Genomic DNA, 5,698 nt, shown 5'->3' on the forward strand with positions numbered 1-5,698 from the left:
CCCCACCGCCACCACCCCCCAAGCATATTTCAGAGCTGTGGGAAACACTGTGTTCCCTAATGTTTACTCTCAGAAGTGAGAGTGCTGCAGTTAAATATATACACATTTTTATTTGGCGCCGTAGGTGGCTGTGTTTCAATGTGGCTCAAGTTTGACTCCATTGTTTGCCTCCAAACTTGGCTGCATGTAAGGTCTTGAATGCCAATTGTATCCAAAACTCATTAGTCATAATATATGTGTCTCATGCAGAGTTTGTAATCAATGCTGCAAACAAACGCTTTTCATCAAGAAGTCAACTCAACAAACAACATCTATCTTACTTAGAGACTTTAATGGTAAATATGACATTATGGGCGTCTTTTACAAAGGTGAAATAGAAATGTCTCAACAACGCCATGATGGGGTTGTTATGGTGTTGTTATGTTGAAGCCCTGTGAGCTACACTTCCTGTCTCACTCAAAGCTGCTGTCATTGTCCTGGGAGTGGACACAGGAAGTGGAATTATCCATGGCAACAATAGAGGAGTGGTGCAGTTGACTCCCACAGTGTCTAGTGCTCTTTTTTTGTAATAGAAACTCCCAAGTTGCATTGCATAGTCACCATTATTAACCTAAATGAATAATAATAGAAGTACACCGACATGTCCTCATTTCATCCAGCCTCTATCCCTTATTATCCTCCATTTGTCCATTAGCACTAATCTAACAGAGCTTTTTATTTAACCTTGCAACGGTTGGATTTAGAACATTTGTTACTATATTATTCTTCCAGCCCGATCTATTAAAATACTGCGTCAGACAAAACAAGACACACGTTTTGGGTATTACAGCACATAACAGTAGCATGCAATGTTTTGCAACTTCTTTTAGCAATGTTGTCCTTGGAACTGCTGCCCTGTATTAATTTCCTTCCTCTGCTTTCTCGCTCCACTCTCTCTAGTCCACCTCAGGCAACAACAATGATAGGTCCTACACACCAAAGTTTGCCTATTTATTCAGCGCACACACACACGGCACTTCCTCCAGTGTCATATTTTGGTGTGGGTGGAATGTGGAGGGAGTTGGTGTCGGCCCAGCGCATCATTAAGAGTGACCGGCCACAGTTATCCTCTGCTGAGTGCACAGGCGGGCCGGAGAGGCCTTAAGTCATTTTTAATTATGGTGTGGACAGTGATTCCAGCGAGGACTTGTTCCAGCCAGGCTCACTGACTCTGGGGAACACACCCTCTGTAACCTTAAATACCTGCAGAAAAAAGGGGAACGCGTTGTAATTTACAAAAAAATGTCCATGAATCCAACTCGGTAAACATTTCCTTTCATCACCTAATTGGTTTCCTGATTCCTTTAATAAGCTATGAAGCTATCCACATATCTTACCTATGTTTAAAATGCTGCAGTGATCTTAAACAATGAACACAAACTGAAGCTGAATAAAGCAATACAGTACACATTTATTTCACCCACCAGAGGCCTGTACTACGAAGCTGGTTCAACCTAACCTGGATATGTTTGAGTTAGCCGGTTGGCCTAATCCAAAACATACGCGCTCTCGCTAAACGATCCTACGACGCTGGTTATCAAGTGGATCGCTCAAGCCAGCCGTGCCCTATCTAGTGAGGTGCGTGTTCACATGAAAGGGGTGGTATTTGGAGCATTCGACCAATCACAAACATGGAGAAGCGTACTGACAGCGCAGCGTCATACTTCCTGAATGAAAAGTCAACTATAATATTAGACATATGAAGAAGTTAAACATCCATGACTTAAACACTTTATCAAGGATAAAAGCCACATAGCTGCACCTGCAAGGTGAATACAGCTGGTAAAAGAAAAAGTGTTTGAATGCGTACATTAACAGGTTTATGATATCACTGGCATCTAAGACACGATCTGACTTTAATTACATTTGATTCGAGTGTTTCGTCAACTTAATGTGTTGCTTAAAATAATACTTATGCATACAGTATGTGACACTGTGAGTATTGCACGGCAAGATACGGCTCAGCTGACTCAGATAAGGAAATATGATACATTATGATGTGATATGCCGCGTCTACTATACTTTGATCCGGTTACTTATGTTGTGGCAGATATTTAATTAAGCTTTCTTAACACTAATGTTATAATAGTCAGATTGCTCTGAAGATGGGAGGTGATATTCTATTAATGTTCACGTTCACACAGTCTGTGATTTTTGCCGGCCGTCTTTCCTGCAACGGCAGTTTGAACCGTAGGCTATTTCCTTTCTCCTATAATATGACTTGATAGCTTTAAACTCCGCACACTGAGCTCTGATTGGTCAGCAGGCAGTGCTTTCACTGAGTTGAGCTCTTAGCCTGCAACCTAACCTGCTCCGGGGTAGGTTAGCCGCTCAGCATAAGTTGCCATGGAGATCTAGCCCGCTAAAAAGAGAACCAGCGTCGTAGGACCGGAAACCCCGAGTTTCCCCTGAAGTTAGCCTGCGAAGCGAAAATCCGGCTTCGTAGTATAGGCCTCTGGTATTCCTTAAGGCTATAGCTCCCTAGGCACGGCACATTTATTTATATAGCACCTTTCAACACAAGGCAATTCAAAGTGCTTTACAAAAATGAAAGAGATTAAGAGCATTAAGAAACACATTATAAACACTCATTTAAAAGCAAAGATATAAAATGGCATTTAAAAACACAAATTTAAAAGCAAAGATAATAAAACATGAATAACAAAGGTACATGAATAAAAGTTACAGTGCAGTGTGAGATACACACATCTGAAATGTTTAGCTCTGACACTCTATCATTGCTAACTTTTTAGCAGAAATAGTTTTCTATGACCTCACTTTCTTTTACTTTCTTTTTTAACTCATCCTGTAGTTATTTCAAGTGTTTCATGCTAAACGAACCCCCCTTTGGAGAATTCTAATCTGACCCCATGGTAATTTACCTTTTTTAGTTTTCGCCGAAACTATTCCTCTTTTTTAAATGCACATCAGTGTACCTTGTCTTCCTAGGTAAAAACCTGTATGTAACCTATTTGCTTTACGTTTTGGTTGATCATTTCCATATTCAGTCTGTAAAATACTGTATAATATTTATACAAAATCTGAAACCTAGTAGCATGGGCTGCAAGTGTAATATAAATGTTATGTTGGTTGTTGGGCTACAACCAAATATTCTTTACATTATCGAATAAAACGTCAACTGTGCTGATGATAAATTAATTCACAGTTTAGTCAAATAGAGTCCAAAACCCAAAGACATTTATTTTACAATGTGATATTTAAAACAAGTCCTTACATTTTGACACACTGAATGTAGCAAATGTCGTGCTCTATAGAAAGGTTTTATATAAATAATGAAATGTGTTTGGATTGAAAATGTGCTGATGAAGGGGAAATGTATCCTTACATCAGGTAGTCTCCCTTTTGTTAGCATTAAGGTGACCTGTGGTCAGAATGTAGGTGTGAAATGTTGGCTTTTGCTGTGGTTCCTGGACATCACTTCTCATAAACTCCCAGCTCTGAGGGTACAAATGATGGCCAAAATGGTGGAATAATCTGGTTGTTAGGCAAATTGTTGAACATTATATACAGTTATGTCTTGGCCTGCAGCTAGGTTGTCTCAACGTATTTTTCACTCGCTTTCCCACAGATCAGATTTCACTAACATCCTCTTTGCTCTGATGCTGTCTTCTTCTTCATCTTTCTCAGTTTAGACGTACAGACTCTGTCTCTTTTCTCACTCTTTGCTGGCGCTCTGAACGTTTCGGTAAGAGCTCATGTTCCACTTCCCGGCCTCCACTTCCTACTCATTAGTAGTTAAAGAGAGACCTGAGAGCCGTGTGAGTGAGTGCACAACACAGGTAGTAAAGCATGTGAGACTGTATTGCACTGCAGGCCCTGAAACCATGTTACGGTCAGTGTCAGTGCATGAACAAATAAAAATAAAAGTCTTCCTTGTGGGCTTTAATTGACAACAAACCCAGGAGGGATACTCACGCTCACTTCCAGTCCCTTAAAGCTTCCCCTACTCATATCTCTTAATGGTTCATCAGAGTGGTAAATCTAGCTGAGCTACAAATTAGGGCGTTATTGATGTTTTTATTTTCAGGTGATATTGCTCTAATTGTTTGAGGCTTGTCTTAAGAAGCTCTGTTTATTTGTCTCTGTGAAATACTCGCTGTGTAGACACTTCCTGTGATATGAGGTCTGGTTATTTTTACAAAATGAAAAAAATGCCCAAATTTGCCCAAATACTGTTTCTTTGGATTGCTTTCAAACATCTGTATTTTTTGTTTTAAATTATAGGAAATGTTAATGTATCTATATTATATTAAAAGAATAGGTTCCTCTAAGAGTGCACAGCACTTACAGATCAGTTGTCATCATCACTTTAAAACATCATTTCAAGAAGGAGAGCTGCTTTTAAAGACTGTAAAGACTATACTCCGAGAAAGATATTCACTTGTTGGCAAATCTACTGTTGCGGAAAAAAAAGCCTAGGTACTGCAATGAGCTTAGTCTATACATATGAGCTTTAAGAAAGCATTAACTGTAATTTTGACATTTTAAAGACGCTGACTACAGCGTTGGCATCCTGCACTCCCTGTTTTCATTGACCGAAATTAGCGTCAAACATGGTCATTCACCAGTCAGTTAATTACAGGGAGAAGTTACATTTGGCTGCTTTGCCATATCCTCATGTTACAGTCAATTTACCACACAGTCTAGAAAATAAATAACCTGTCAACCATTCACTTTGGAGCAGCCTTATTGGTATGGTCCACTAATGGTTTTTACACTTCATCAAAGGAAATGGTTTGAAAACAGTAGGGCCCACAACTATAGTCAGAGCTACAAAGAAATAAACAAATCACCTTTACGCTTTATATTTCTGCTTCAATTCAAGGTGACTCTTGGGCTATAAATAACACATGTTTTCATTCTTTAATGTGTTGATAATTTTTACACCTAACTGAATATTTGTAATCCAGCTCACACTGTCCGCTCCTCAAGCCTCAAAGGGCGGAGCAGCGAGCCCCGCCGCAATGTCTCGCCAACACGGCACCCAGACCCCACGCAGCATTCTCATCTGTTTGTCGTTAATGGTGTCATTTTCTGGTTGCTAACAAACGCCATTGTAACACATAATCACTGGTGTTCTGCTGTAACGGTGGTGGACTAATCAGAACAGAGTGGGCGAGCTGACCAATCAGAGCACACTGGGCTCACAGGGAGGGGGGGGCAGGAGCTCCAACAAGCCGTTTAGGACAGAGAGTGAATACACATACTATACAGAGATGCTGTATGAGAAACCAATGTGAGTTTGGACCCTCACACCAGATACTGAATGGTTTTCGGACCCCCCCAGACCCCCCCAATAAAGCAAAAATGCACTTTTCAGAGTAGCCTTTTATTGTGGCCCAGCCTAAGGCACACCTGTGCAATAATCATGCTGTCTAATCAGCATCTTGATATGCCACACCTGTAAAGTGGGATGGATTATCTCTGCAAAGGAGAAATGCTCACTATCACAGATTTTTTCAGATTTGTGAACAATATTCGAGAGAAATGGTTATTTTGTGTATGTAGAAAATGTGTTAGATCTTTGAGTTCATCTCATGAAAAATGGGAGCAAAAACAAAAGTGTTGCGTTTATATTTTTGTTCAGTGTGATTTGACAAGAACAGTATGCAGCTGTTTCATTTAGAGCATCTGATAA

At 40.1% G+C, this 5,698-nt stretch overlaps 1 protein-coding gene across 1 annotated transcript in view; it reads left to right on the forward strand.

Moving 5' to 3' along the window:
- The window catches only part of myo9aa (myosin IXAa), a 128,108-nt gene that overhangs the window by 16,810 nt on the left and 105,600 nt on the right, over nucleotides 1-5,698 (forward strand). The gene's annotated exons all lie outside the window — the stretch shown is intronic.

This window comes from Notothenia coriiceps, unplaced genomic scaffold (assembly GCF_000735185.1).
Source record: "Notothenia coriiceps isolate Sejong01 unplaced genomic scaffold, NC01 NC01_scaffold00037244, whole genome shotgun sequence".
In the NCBI taxonomy this organism is placed as follows: domain Eukaryota; kingdom Metazoa; phylum Chordata; class Actinopteri; order Perciformes; family Nototheniidae; genus Notothenia; species Notothenia coriiceps.